The sequence below is a fragment of the Sus scrofa genome, chromosome 1 (assembly GCF_054392235.1).
Source record: "Sus scrofa isolate SSC_HxYL_T2T_F1_AM1 chromosome 1, Sscrofa_HxYL_maternal_Yorkshire_Landrace_v2.0, whole genome shotgun sequence".
NCBI lineage: Eukaryota > Metazoa > Chordata > Mammalia > Artiodactyla > Suidae > Sus > Sus scrofa.
Genome location: NC_139383.1, coordinates 128,003,147 through 128,018,822, shown reverse-complemented (window position 1 = coordinate 128,018,822; position 15,676 = coordinate 128,003,147). Strand labels below are relative to the sequence as shown.

Genomic DNA, 15,676 nt, shown 5'->3' with positions numbered 1-15,676 from the left:
TGGGAGATTTTAGGAGCTCAGAAAAATGTCAGTTGGCAATGCTTCCTAAACATTGTATCTCTTCCTTGTTCAAAGGCTCTGGCATGGGAGCAAGGAAATTAAAGATGCAGACTTATTGGTCCTAACCAACAAAGTTTGCTGGAACCAAATATTTCTAAGAAAAACACGTTGGTGTGGTGTTTCTTCCCCACTAGAGCACCCTGGATAAAATGTGGGTGTCATTTGAAAAGGCATTATTTCCAGTGAATTCTGAAAGTATCACACAGGGTATTAATTGATCAGTCTTGCCGTTAGCATGACTGGGGCCAATGTGGAGCTGTCCCTGTGATCCAATTTTCAGAGCTCACAGAAACCTTCACTCCCTGGCAAATAGGATCAGCAAGAGACAGGACAGAGAGGGCCAAAAGGATAGGTATGTGTGTATGCTGGAATAGGCTGGCATAAAAATGGCAAGATTGAATGATTTTGTGATCATGGCCAGCCTGTTTAACCAGTATAATGTTTAAAGCTCCAAGTATTGCACCTCAGGTATGTTGGATGATTAGGAATCTGCTTTATTTTCTTTAATGGGAGATATTAAGCAGGGAGTAAGTCAAAAGCAAGTTCTAATCAATGAGGAATACCAGTACCAGCACTGGTGAAGTCATTTTAAGATAATAGTAGTGTTTCCCTTTTAGCTTCAAGTTCATATTCACAATACAGAGTTGGAACAGAAGTACTTGTCCAAATGTATTTCCTTTGTGGTACAAACTGTATTTATGTTTAGTACAGGTAGTCCTTAAAGTGACAAATATACAACTTAGGGAAGTGACTTCTAAGTGTGCCATTCACTTGCTATAGAAGAGCATGTATGAATGGCTGCACAGATGTGTATGAGCAGATAGGTCTACCTTGGCCCATGGCACAACAAGTATGGAGCTTGGTTGAATGGCTTTAGGCAAGGTGCGATCTTTTCTTGGGCTTCCATTTGTCTATTTATAAAATGAGAGACTGGACAAAACGATTTCTGAAGTCCATTCCAACTTTAACATTATATGATTTTTTTCCCCATTATATGATTTTTTCTCCATTATATGATTTTTTTACTTGGGGATAACAAGATTGAGGCTGTAGGATAGGAAGTTGGTTTGAGCAAAATGAAGATGGCAGAGGGCTCTCTGCTTCCTGGGAAAATAGTTTCCTGGTGAACGCTAGATTACTCGGTAAGAAAAATAAGCACCAATTCTGCAGCTAGGTGGATCAACTTCAGGATTTTCCCTAGCTCTGCTGACTCTAGGTTCTTTATATCTCAAGGCTGGGACTGTTGGTACTAGAACCCTGCAGCAGAGGAGTTGGACAAGAAGTATTCATAGGAATTGCAAGTACTCCCCCTCCTCCCTTCTAAAATGAGAGTCCCAAGGGACTTTGCTTCTCCTTATCACTCTTACATGGGACCCTCAGGGCACATTGTAGTGGGGAACATGCAGATGCACTTCTTTTCCCCTTCGCCCAAGAGAAAAGTATACTGTGATATATTCTTATACTCTTTCAACTTGCCACATTCTGTGCCCATTTTCTTCTTGTTCTTTGGATATTTGTCTATCCCAGACATGGACAGAGGAGGCTTTTTTAGTCTTAATTGTGTCCTTTCCTCAGTTTGGCAGCTTATGCCAATCAGGACCTTGTAGGGCTTCTGGAAATTTAAATGCAGCACTTCATTGAAAGCACTAGATCTTGTACAAGATGCTAAATGTGTAACATTTAGTTATTTTCAGTGGACTTCAAACCTTGTACAGATCAGGATTGTGTATCCTTTGCATCCTCTTTGTTTGTCACTTTGTGGAGTTTGATCAATGATAGTTGAAGAAAGAAATCAGTTCAAGACTTGCGTCTGTAACCCTTACAAGCTACTTGACCATCTGGATTCTTAGGGAGGCTCAGGGAAAAAGCATTGGTGTTTGTTCTTGGTAAGGAGGACATTCACTTAAAACTTCTGGCACTTTTTGTAGACAACATATTCATGTCATGCTTGGATCTGATGATGGTGATTCTCCCTCATGAGAGAATCCCAGATAGAAAATTGTGTCCAGCTGTTGGCCTAATCTTGTTAAAGATATGCTTAGCTTCAGACTTTGTTCTCTTTCTGGGACATTTGGGCTTACACTTCACTTTCGTTTGTTTTTGCAGTCCAGTTTTCAGATATATGCAGGTCAGGTCAATGGACTGACTTAGCCTGTCCTCTTGCCACACCCCCTTGGGGGCCTGTGCCATTGGTTAGCACTTCTCTCTGAAGGAGCCAGGCACACCATCCGTCTGGATATGGCTGTGGAAATCGGGACAACCATCTTGCCCCAGGGGTGAGTGACATCAACACTGGCACCATTCTAGATGATGAAACTGAGGGACTATTTAATAAAGTGGCTAGTCCAACCAGAAGAAGAGTGAAAAAATAAAATAGTTATTATTCTAGAGGGAGAAGTGAGAGCTGAACCTGAGTGATGTCAGGTATTTTGCCCATTGTCCTTGAATGATTTTATCCAATCATCCATCATAACTTTTTAGTTTTATGGATTAAAAGTAATTCTTATCTGTTTGAATGAAAAAAATTGAAGTGTAAAATTCATTTTTTTTCCTCAGTTAATAGCAGCACTGGATCTAGAATCTAGAATGCTTGACTAAAAGTCTTTTTCTACTGCACCACGCAATCTCAAGATACCTACTCAGTCCTTACTGTTGGTTTTATGGCTGCCCACTGCTGAAAAACTTTATACTACTTATGGGAAAAAGTCCAGCTACTTTTAAAATCATTTTACCAAAGCAACATTCCAGTTCCCTGCTTTTGGTACATATATTAGGCAAATAAAAATGTAAAATTTTGGGGAGTTCCTCTTGTGGCACAGCAGGTTATGAATCCGACTGGTATCCATGAGGATGTAGGCTTGATCCCTGTCCTTGCTCAGTGGGTTAAGGATCCGGAATTGCCATGAGCTGTGGTGTAGGCTGCAGACATGGCTCAGATTCTACATTACTATGGCTGTGGTGTAGGCTGGCAGCTGCAGCTCTGATTGCACCCCTAGGCTGGGAACTTCTATGTGCCAAAGGTGCGGCCACCCCCCCACCCCAAAAAGAAAAACTTCCATTGCATGTTTGAAAACCATCCCAGATGATTTCAAAGGCAAGTTATCATTCCACTTTTTACAAGTTTTTATGCTTATTTCTATGAGAAACATTATATGTGCAAATTGAAAGAATATTTGGATAAGTGAAAAAATAATTATTTATCATCTGATTCCAATCTAACATTATTTCTGGCATTTGGGTTATTTCTTTTCAGTGTATTTTCTCTGTATCCATTTCCATTCATGTAGTTATATTATTGGTAGTCCTCTCCACTTATTAAAGTAGAGGGATTTCTCTTTGTTATAATTCTTTGTAGCCATTCACACTTTATAATGGTTCATTAATTGAGTGATCATTCCACAACTTAATCATTCCATATTTTTGAAATTTAGATTGTTTCCTTTTTTATGCTATTTTCATGTACCACTGCTGTGAACCTTTTCAAGCATAAATATTTTTATTATTTAAAGTTATTTCTTTAGATTAGATCAAAAGGATATATTCATTCAAAAGGCTATTGATATATGCCATTGAATTATTTTTTAAAATGATTTTACCATTTTATACTGCTTACATGGTATTTATGTGCTATATTTCACCAATTTTATGAAATATTAATTTTTTGCTCTTTGATAGGTAAAAAATGGTAATGTTTTAATTTGCATTTTTGATTTGCTTTTAATTGTCTTTCCTTTATCACTGGAGTCTTAAGTTCAATTAAATTAAAAAAGATTTAAAAACAGGTAATTTAAAAACACTTAAAAATTTGTAACTCATGAATATGATGAAATAAGCGGATGGAAACATAGGAAACTGGCTTATTATATTGGTCAAGTTAGGACTCATGGACAATTGATAGCTCTAAGTGAAATGAAAAGGTTTTGAGGAGAGGAGGATTAAAATGGGGCTGCTGGAATCTGAAATCACTCAATACATGTTCAGAAATTTCTAGAACACTCAGGCTGGACGGCAGGTGTTTAAGGCAGCTTTACCCTCCAGTGTGTCCATTTGGGAAATTTTTCTCTTGTAGGAACAATTTGTTTATTTCAAAGAAAACAAATGATTGTTTTTTGAGAAAATGCATTTGTGAATAAATGCGACCTGGGTATCCAGTGTCCAGATCAATGCAATATTTTACTTATAAGATGCCATAGTCATCTTTCCATCTAATTACTATCATGAGATAAATGATTCCTTTCACTGAAAACTCCAAAGGCAGTGAAGAACTGTGAGATCTGGAGGTGTGATTTGTAGATCCCGTCTGAGATGTCTTAAAAGTAATTATTGCTAAGCATAGCCATGTGCTCTGCTTTTAAGACACACTGGCTGTTGTTCCAATGATTTCTATTGTTGCTGCTTATACCTGGTACATGTGTGGTATTCATAAGAATTTTTCACTTTCTGTCTCTCCCTTGAATAAAGGGATTTACTTTATAGACACTTTCTTAACCTTGCTCTGCCGATTAAAAAAAAGCTTAAGGACCCCACAGATTTCATGACTTCAGAAAGCTCATTCAAGAAATTCCAGTAAGGAAGAGTGTGCTGGAAAAAATTACTTTTCTAGAAGAGAAACCAATACAATCAGAATGACTCAGAATTGAATTATAAATGATTCAAAGCAAATGAATATTGCTTATTTAAAAGCCAAGGGTGAGGAGGAACTCTTGTTTTTAGAATTATAAGGTGCTCGTCTGTCATGGGGATATAACAGCAAACAGATAATAGGGAAAAAGAATCTGTTGGTTCTCCTAACCCCCTTCTCACTGTTTGTTCTATTTTGGATTTAAGAACTATCTCCAGTAAAGGGAAGTGAAAGGAGTGACTTAGAGGACAAAATAAGAATGAGTGAGGGATAGGTATTTCAGAGTATTTGGGACAAAATTTTAAAAATGAGAAAAAAGGCAAGCAGACCTGTCTGACCAACGGGAGCTGGGCACATTCACAACCAGTAAATTGGGCTCCTGCATGCTCTAATTCGTGTTGCACCCTGGACTGCTAACATGCCTTGGTAAAAAGGAGAAAAGGAAGGAGGGGAAAAAATCCATGTGGGAGGCTGTGAGTGCACAGAGTCTGTTCTGAGCTCCCTCCACAGGCAGACATAGATCAATAAATCAATAGGGAATGTTCACTGGCTGTAAAATGGGTAGAGGATCCAGTGTCAGGCTGCTCCAAGATGGATGGACAGCAGGCTTGCTGTCTGCAGGGAAAGGCCAGAGGTGGCTATCACCTTGAGATGAGATCAGTGACCAACAACCTAACAGCCCTTTGAACTCTGAGTCTATGATTGAGGACCTGGACATGGCTTAAAAGAGTCCCAGTGTGCCCCATGGTGACATTCCCCCTACTTGTGCATCACCCGCAACACTCACACCTTCGGCAGGGCTGATGGTTTGCCATGCAGAGCCTGGCCGCTGTCTACCCCTGGCCTGCTGTGCCCTGTCATTGAAGTAAAGGCTGCAGGAGACCGAATCAGAAATTACTAGATGCCCCAGTGGTAGGAAGCATCGATCGTAAAGGGTAGGGATTTTCTGCACAACAGTTGGATTTTTCCTTTTATATAAAGGGGGTTTAACATAATACAGACGGTGCTTTCACAGCATAGCACTATATGTTAACCCTTGCCTTCGTGAACTTAACCTAAAGCTGCTACAGGGATGGCTGCAGTTGGTCTCTCTGAAAATTAGAAAAGTGCTTTTCTGTTTGGAGCACATTAGGTCAGGCCTGCCTGGCTGTGTGGGGGTGGCACTGCTGCCCTATGGCTGTGCAGGGGCTCTGTTGAAGCAGTGGGTGGTTTCTCATCCAGCTGCTGCTCAGCCAGTGGGCTGTAGTGTTGTCTAGATTTCAACAAAGAGCAGGGGACAGCCTGGCTTCAGGGTCCTTGCTACCATGGTAGGCAGGGGATGGTATATATTCCTTGTCTTCTCTGTGACCCCAAATTATTCTCAGTTTTGAGGACACATGGCTCCTAACCTCTTATAACAGAGACCAAGTACTCACCTCGATTGAGTTCAAATGCCATGCTATCAGCCTCCTGCTTAGTTCTCAGAATGTGGTTCTGTCCAGAAGGCACAAATTGCTCATCCTGGAGAAAATGTAAAATAAAAACATTATGAGTGATATTTTAGCTTAATATTCAGGTAATTTACCAATATTTGGGCATATGTACAATATATGTATCATTAATTTCTTCATTTTTTTATTCAAGAGATGCCTTTTTATTTCCTGTTACTTGCCACTCATATGCTAGGCAACATGCAGAAAATCAAGAAATTACAGTCTTAGTTCTCGAGGAATGAAAGGGGTGGTCTGGAAAAGGATTTCTAAAACTTCTGTTTCTAATATATCTAAAAGCGCTCATTTAGTTTTTTAAAGGCTTTTAAAAAATCCTTAAGGTTTTTTTTAATCGGTGTTTCTGGATAGACAGAAAATGCAGTTTTGGGGGATAGGCAGAAAAAGTAAAACAGATATATTAGATATGTAAATAAATGAAGGCTGTATAGTATAATGGGAAATGTATTGGAGAGGATTCATTTATTCATTCATTCATTCATTTGACAAATGTTTATTGATTATTCTGTGCCTGGCAAGCTTGCTGATAGCAGACTTTCAACATGGAATCCTACAAACAAATGTATGAACATATAGGATACTATGCGGGGAGTAGGAGGAGCATCTCATTCAGAGGAGGGTAGCAGTCAGTGACGACTTTAAGTAGAGAGTTAAAGGAGGAAAAGCAGTTAGGGTGGAGCAAAGTGGGAGTCTGGGTGGGGCCTCTCATCCTGATCCTGTCTCCAACCAGATGTGTAACTATAGACAAGAAAATGGGCCTATGCTTCTCTACCTATTAAATAAAGGGAGTTGGACTAGATAATTCATATGAAGCCTTTTGGCTTGAGGTATTATGACTTTTGAAAAGGGTCTGCTTACATGAAGGCTCTGTCCATTAGAAATACCATTCTCAGGAGTTCCCGTTGTGGCACAGTGGTTAACGAATCCGACTAGGAACCATGAGGTTGCGGGTTCGGTCCCTGCCCTTGCTCAGTGGGTTAATGATCCGGCGTTGCTGTGAGCTGTGGTGTAGGTTGCAGACGCGGCTCGGATCCCACGTTGCTGTGGCTCCGGTGTAGGCTGGCAGCTACAGCTCTGATTCAACCCCTAGCCTGGGAACTTCCATCTGCTGCAGGTGCAGCCCTAAAAAGCAAAAAAAAAAAAAAAAAAAGTTTTAACAGATTGCACATCCAGTTCCTCTTCATAAACTGTAAGAGTGGTTGTATACCATATATCACAAATGGGGAATAGAGAGGCGGTTCTTTCAGAACTCTCTTAGTTTACTCAAGTAATCTCCTCTCCCTGAATTGCAGTTCTTCTTGCCCATCCAGTGAAAAACTCTTCCACCTCACAGACTTCTCTCAAACATCACCACTTCCATGAACCATGAGGTTGAGGGTTTGATCCCTGCCCTTGCTCAGTGGGTTAATGATCCGGCACTGCCGTGAGCTGTGGTGTAGGTTGCAGACGCGGCTCTGATCCAGCATTTCTGTGGCTCTGGCGTAGGCTGGTGGCTGCAGCTCCGATTCAACCCCTAGCCTGGGAACCTCCATATGCCGCGGGAGCGGCCCAAGAAATAGAAAAAAAAAAAAAAAAAAAGAAAGAAAGAAATACCATTTTCAGGAGTGATTCAGATGATTTCAAAAAGAGTTCAGAGTTGTTGGTTATTATATACAATCTTGGTGGAGCCAGTCATGTTAAAACGGATAGTACTGTTTACCACTGTTTCTTACTATGGCCCTAAAAATAATTGCCTGAGTCCTGGTCCAGACAACTCATGGCATCATGGAGAAAGAATGTGGTAGATTAGATTCTGTGTGATTCAGATGCGAGGTGTGATGGCCACACTTCTATTTCTGGTTAAAAAAAAGAAAACAGTAGGCAATAGGCTGCATTTAGAAACACTAACATGTTTCTCATTTAGCGATACTTGTGTGCCAGGTATTGAGGTCAGTAGGTGAGGAAGGAAACAGTGAATCAGACCAGAATTCTGTTTTCACAGAGCTATTTAGCTGAATTTAGGGGGAAAAGTTGTATATGAAAATGGAAATAATTGGACATATTTGATTCATGTACACTAAATACAGAACTGACCCATAAAAATTTACATAAATATGTCAGAGTCCGTTGCCCTGTTCCATCTCATTATGGTTGCCTGTGTGCACTTACCTCCTTACGTATGTTGATGGAGATACACTGGCCCAAGTTCGGACCTTGGCACACAATATTCTTAGTCTGTTCATTGGTATGAAATGATGGCCTGCATCCCTGACTAAAATCTTGGTCTCTTGAACCTAAAAGGAGGATTGGGACAGCTCCCCTACATTGGCTGGGGGAGCAGGAAGATTCTCCATATAGGTGGAGAACACATATATACGAAACTGCTGATAAAATGCTGTTTGGACTCATGTCTCTCTTGCTTTCCTCCAGTATTGGTTGATACAGGGCATCACACATTCCAAATAACTCCTAGTCATGACTAATATTAAATAGAGGTGGTGACCTGGAACCTACGGTCCCCAGGATATGATGATATTAGGAGGTCTACTCCCAGATTTATTGAGAAGGGTGATAAATGCAATCACCTTGAAGTGTGTCTGGACGGACTTTGTGAGGGCTACAGGTGTGTGGGAAGCTCTTTAAACATTGTATGCTTTTAATCTGGGATGTCTTTGATGCTGGGTATGTTGCTAGAGTTATTCTACCAAACACAGGCTTTTCAATCAATTTTTCTTTTTAGTTATAGCTGATTTAGAAACTGCTTTTAGGTCTATATCTGGGTAACCTGAGTGTTGCATATACCCTTGGCAAGGAGGCTCCTGAATTATCACATAATCATCTGGAAAGCCCTCACCTCTTGGCCTTGCTTGTGTTTCCTTCTTGCATTCATGCCAGAAAAGCCTTCTGTTTTAGAGTTTGGGCTCTGGTTCTCCAGAGACATGGGCTCAAATCCTGACTTCCTACTTATTAGCACTGTGATCTTGTGCAAGTTAATTTTAATTTTTCTAAATCTCAATTTCCTTACCCAGAAAATGAGTTGTGATAATAAGATAATGCCCTTAAAAATACTGGCAAATAGAAAACACTCAAGAAGTGTTAGCTCATGATATAAACATCAACTTGAGTTTAACATATCTAGTTAGTATTAGCTATCAATAGGTTTGAGATCTAATAGATCTGAGACCTGAGAATAACACATGCCTCACATGTCCCTCACAAGACCACTCTTTGACAGTGAGTGAAATGTAGGAATTCCTTCTTGTGCTGAGCCTCTGTCAGTCTGTATGCTCAGATCTCTGACTTGACCCTTAGCTTTTTGCTAGTAAGTCAATCCAATTCCATCTTTTATCTCAACACTTCATATAGGCTTTGCCTAAATGAATTCCTGGTTACTACATTTTTTTACCCCCCTGGGGTCCCACTGTCATATATGTTTACTGGTTCTTATTCAGGCTCCTTGAAGGCAGAGGAGAATTAACTTCAATAAGCAGTGCAATGCTGTTCCCTAATTCCCCAATTCCAGTGAGACCTCTGCTGTCCTCAGTGTGCCCAGTCTCAGGGCCCTCTTTACCATTTTCTCAAAGGAAATGCTCAAGGACTTGTGCATCAGGCACTGTCAAACTAAATCACTAAGGGTTATGATTAGGGTTTGAAAGAAGATCCAACTTCATATCTTTCAGCCTCTCACACCTCACCTGAGTCTTGGGCCCCCATCTATCTGTCCATCTCAGCCTTAGCAGCCCTCTGTGTGTCCTGAAACTTCCATGACTTTCTACTGGCTTGTCAAACATTTTCCAACCCTGGTATCTCCTTGCTAAGAGACTTAGGCTTCACAACTTCACAGAACAAGTTTTTGAGTCCAATGAGCCTGACCCCCCCAGCCAGAGCTCACTGTCTGACCATTTATTAATCCTCTGCCTCTTTGAGGCCCTTTCCTCATTGGTGTTTCAGATGCATTCTTTTCCACTTTGTCTTTTTTCCTTCCTTGTAAGGTGGGCAACCTTCATAACTCCTTTACAGCAAAACCAGAGATGATCTGATGGCATGTGAGCTCACAGTCCCCACTTCTGTCTCAGAACATTGAACCCTCTCATCTTTTTTTCAGACTTAGAGATGGGGTATCTTCCCTCTTCTCTGCCTTACTCTGGATTCCTCCTTCTGGTCCTGCCTGGGAGATCCATCTCAGGCATCTCATCTCTCTTTCATCTTCAGTCTTCCTCTCCCTGTTGTCTGATCCTTTTCTACCTCCAGATACCCACTCCCTCAAAAAATTAGAAAACAAAAAATAACCTCCCACCCTCACCCAAAAACCCCAAAGTCCTGGGCCATCCTTTCTGCCTACACAGACCTCTTGAAATTGTCTTCCAGGAGTTCCCATCGTGGCGCAGTGGTTGACGGGTCCGACTGGGAACCATGGGGTTGCGGGTTCGATCCCTGCCCTTGCTCAGTGGGTCGGGGTTCCGGCGTTGCCGTGGGCTGTGGTGTGGGTCGCGGGCGCGGCTCGGATCCTGCGTTGCTGTGGCTCTGGCGTAGGCTGGCAGCTGCAGCTCCGATTGGACCCCTAGCCTGGGAACCTCCATGTGCCGCGGGAGCGGCCCAAGGAATGGCAAAAAGACAAAAAAAAAAAAAAAAAAAAAAAAGAAAAAGAAATTGTCTTCCACCTTGAAAGATGTTCTAGGTGTTTTTTTTAACATGACCTTACCTTAGTGGGAAAAAAAAAGGTAAGGATACACAGTGTTTTCCTATGGCCTCCCGGGCTGCCACAGCCAATCTCTAAGTCTGACTGATTCTTTTCTTCATAGTCTTTTACCTCTGTCTTTGCTATCTATTTCTGTTCCTTTCCTCTTTGTCCTGGTCCAGATCGCTATCACCTGAAACCTTGGATATCACCTGAGCTTTCTAACCAATTTCTTTAATTTGAGACAGGTAAATCTTTGTAAAATAGGACTCTGGCCAAGCCACACCTCTCTTAACTAATTAAGGATTTCTCTCTACCTTCCATGGAACAAAGTCCAAAAAATCTAACCTTCCACAGGCAGAACCACCTACAATCATACAATACCCTCTTTCTAATCTCATTTCTTTTAAAGACACAAGTCTACTGCAACTAATTGTCACTTTAACCCTAACGTATACCTCCCAGTGTTTATGCCATTATTGGTCCTGTCTCCATTTTGAAGTGAAGTTTCCGTACTGGTTACTTATTGAAAATCCACAGGTCCTTCTAGACCTTCTAGACCTTCTAGACCTTCTAGACCTGTCTCTGGCAACACCTCTTCTTCAGGTTCTCTATATAAGGTATATGTATACCTTACTGTGTATACATAACCTCTCTCCCTTATCATCATACTTTGTGTCTCTAGGGCTCTCCTTCTCCCTTTGGGTAAAAAAAAGAAATTTCAAGTACTGAACTTTCAGGAAGTTTTAAGCAAAATATATTTGGGCTAAAAATTCACCATTTTTCTATGGATACATCTAGACTCAGACCATTCTTCTCCATTCATTACCTGACTTTTTTTTTCTTTGAGTACAGACGATATTGTTCATCAGAAAAGATTCTAGAATACAGATTGGTAAATGTAAATTACCTTGCATCTCAGAGGTGACCATTGTTTATATTTGACATGTGGAGTTCCCTGCTGGTATAGCAGGTTAAGGATCTGGTGTTGTCACTGCTGTAGCTTGGGTCACAGCTGTGGTGCAGGTTGGATCCCTGGTCTGGAAATTTCCACATGTTGTGAGCATGACAAAAAAAAAATTGACATGTAACTTTCAGGTCTGTTTTGTTGTTGTTGTTTTTTCCATGGCATATGGAAGTTCTAGGCTAGGGATTGAATCCAAGCTGCAGCTGCAACCTATGCCACAGCTGTGGCAACACCCAATCCTTAACCCACTACATTGGGCTTGAGATGTTTAAGAATTGAGTCTGTGTCTTACCCATTCTCTGTCTCTTCCTATCTGCCAAGTGGCTGTCAACATCCTGTAGCTTGGAAGCTATCTGTTGAAGATGATAGAGTCTGCTTGGCTTAGGTACCACAGCACCCATTCACTCTACCCTCCTCCCACTTGCATCTGCATTGGATGATTACATGATCAAGAAGTAAGCTTCACCAGTGTTAATCTGCTGTAACTTTGTGATTTGTATGTCCCAGATATTGGCCTACCTTAAATAATATAGTCCATATAAAGAGGCAATGGGTTTGGGAGCATGGGGATGTAGTTTGGAGCTGGTTTGCCCCAGGTGCTTTGCATCAAGATGCCTTCATTACTGCAAGAACCACAGGGATAAACAGATGGAGCTTCCATTCTCTGCGTGATATTGAGCATGTACATTGATGAACAGATATCTTTATGGCTCATTCTAAACCGGTTTTATAGTCAGAGCCATAAAATAAAATTGAAATTAATTTTGATTTTTTTTCTCCCTTTCATGGGAAAAAGTGCTAATGTTAGGATTTTTCATTTCACACAGCATTTTTATACATATGACTTTATTTCATTGTCTTCATAGCCCTGTGAGATGATGGTATTTTAGTGATTTGAGACTCAGAGAGATATAGATAGTTGCTCAAGGTCACACAGCTTTAGGAATTAAATTCAAGTTTTCTGAATCCTAGCCTTGTATTACCTTGTGTATATCTATAAACTCTCCTTTTCCATGAGGGGAAAGCAAGCTGAAGAACCTAGCCAGTTTCTCTTCTGTAAAGATGAAAAGAAGGCTGGATATTCCTGGCTCAGGCCACATTGTTCAGTGGAGGCCTTTGCAACAGGTCAGAGCCTCAGTCTGTACTTTACAACGTGAGAGAAAATGTCTACTTCTTAATTTTCCTGAACTCAAATGAGATCAGCCTCAGAACCTCCATCTTAAAGCTGCTGGGAAATTCAGCCCTAATCATTACCTGGACCTCTCCCCTCTTTAAGTAACCCAGGAGGCTATGTGGTATGTGGAAAACAGGGCCAAGGTCTTTCACGCCCAGCCCATCCTCACTGCCACTGAGCCCCTCAGTGGATAAGCCTTGAAGTAAGGAGGATCTACTTTGCTCCCACTTTTAAGGTATCCATCTTTGTGATTAAACTTCCTTTAATGTACCTTTAAGACCACTGGGATTTTGTTGCCTTCCCTGGATGTTCCCCCACAGGGTGTGGGCCTCTGCTCTCCCATCCCAGCATTGTTTCTCTTTTTCCTTTGGTTACTTTCAAAGGCTCAGTGGATTATTACTTTGATAAGTTGAGGATTTTGCCATGGAAGGAAGAGCCATTGTCTTTGTACATTTTGGGATTTTGCAAAAGCTCCTGAAGCAAGAATTTCTAGGAAGCAGACATCTTGCCTGGAATGGAGGGACCTGAGTATATAGGTTACACACAGTCAAACTGCGTTAATATAAAATTTGATTCAGTCCAAGGTGTCCATTGTTGCATTGGAGTTGCATTCATTCAACAAATACTAAAGACTTTTGCTAGGAAGTGATCTAGACAGTGGAGAGATGATGATGGACATGGAACTTGGAGTCTAAAAGGATAGCTTCTGATACTAATGAATGCTGTGAAGGATAGAAAACAGAATAATACAGAGGGAGTGAGGAGTGGTGAAATGGAAGTGCGTCTCTGAGGGGTTGACATTTGCACTGAGACTTGAACCATGAAACATTCATGAAGACCATAAAGACCAGGCCACACAAAGGTCTATGGATAATGTATTCCAGTCTGTGGCACACAGGTGCCAAGGCTCTTAGGCTTTGGAAAGAAATCTGGAATTTACTCCAGTTCTGTGAGAAGCAATAGGAGACTTAAGGAGCTAGATTTGGAGAATCAGCTTCCTATGTTTTCTCTACCCCTCAAGAATTTAGGATTTAACTGGAGAGGCAAAATCTGTGCACAGTAATAACACAGTTAGGTTTGCCTTCAATTTTTTGATGAACTCTCTTTTCTAACATATTTGAATCTCAAAACAGCCTTGTGAACTGAGCAGGACAGATAAGAAAACTATAAATTATTTATAAAAGTCAGTCCTTGATTCTCTTCTTATTCTTCTTCCTACAGGACTGCATTGTATACTCCTATTGATTCTTCAGGAAGTTGTTTCTGACTGGCTCCTGCCTCAGGTCAAGCTATTCACTAGGTCCACCCCAGGATGCCCCTCTGCCTTGCATATATATATATATATTTTTTTTTTTTTTACTACATGCATTTTGCACTTATTTGATGGTGTGAGTTTTTATATTAATGAACTCCTGTGTCAGAGACTATGTTTTTGTGTTCCTCTGTGCCCTGGATAAACAAAATGGCATTCAAACCTTGTGTATTGAATGAGTGAGTTCTCACTATATGGCACTGACTTGTGAAAGGTAGGCAAGAAGGACATGGACTGGTGAGTGAAAGAGAACCTCATGGACAAAGACACTTGGGTTTTTCCCTGGGATTATAGGGGAACACTCCAGGCAGGAAGTCCAGATGAACAGAGGCACTTTTTGCCCCTGCACCAACTGAGCATGATGTGTGTGAGCAGGACAGGTGAGGGCGGTGGGGAAAGAGTGCGCCTAAGGGGACAGTTCCTGTCCAGGAGCAGCGGTGGTGATATGGCTCATATGGTAGAGGACTATGAATGCCAGGATATGGAGTGGGAATTTATTGGGTAGACAGTGAGGGGAGCCAGTGAGAGTTTCTGAGTTGGGGCAGTCACATGATAAGCACATAGGAAGCTTGAGGTGACCTTTGAGGACCTCAGGAATGAAAGAGAGAAGCCTAGCATGGGCAGAGAAGCCAGAAGGGATTTTCCACAATATGGGCTTCAGGTAATGTCTTGGCAGGGCGGAGGAGGTGGTGGTAATGGGAAGGGAAGGCACAGAGAGATGACAGAACACTGGGTAGGTTCCCATGCCAAAGGGAGCCTTCACTGCCCCTAAGGAAGTTGGCGTGATTTACTTATAGGTCCAGATCCTGGTTCTGCCACTCACTGGGCTGTTTTGAGAGTTGAAAGAAAGAACATATTTTATGTGTCTGAATGAGTGTGTTGAGCAAGTGGCATCTATTACTTATCACCAGTAGTAGGAGTCTGAGTACTTTCACTCACTACATTTGTGTATTGCAGTTACCGAGGAAAACACAACACAATTAAGCACCAGATGGAACAATGCCTTACATAGAAAAGAGAGAGCAAGATCAATTTCAGTGGTGGATATCTCCCTTGTAGTCAGCAAATCCCTTCTCGTATGCAATGCAGGGCCATTGGCCTGTATGCACCCCTCTTGCTCTGCAACAAAAGAACTTATCCCCTCCCCTCATTGGTCAGGTGCTATATGAGACATATCTTTAAGCAGGACAAAGGAGCACACCTTTACAGAGAATGATATTCCCACATGAGGTGATAAGCCCAGCACAGGCTGTGAGGGCCTTCTTATTTCTTGGTGAGGAAGTTCTCCAGGCCCAAGAAAGACTGCATGCATGAGACTTCCTTCCCAAAAGTGAGCCGTCAGTATATATACCTGCTGATGGGTTGGTGTGGTAGTTAAGAACATGGACTTTAAAGTCT

General features: G+C 41.4%; 1 protein-coding gene across 1 annotated transcript in view; it reads left to right on the top strand.

Moving 5' to 3' along the window:
• The first annotated feature begins 2,268 nt into the window (after positions 1–2,268).
• The window catches only part of LOC110261071 (uncharacterized), an 856,894-nt gene continuing 843,486 nt past the window's right edge, over positions 2,269–15,676 (top strand). The window contains exon 1 of the mRNA XM_084969796.1: positions 2,269–2,336. The gene's annotated coding sequence lies outside the window, so the exon portion shown is untranslated. The remainder of the gene's footprint in view (positions 2,337–15,676) is intronic.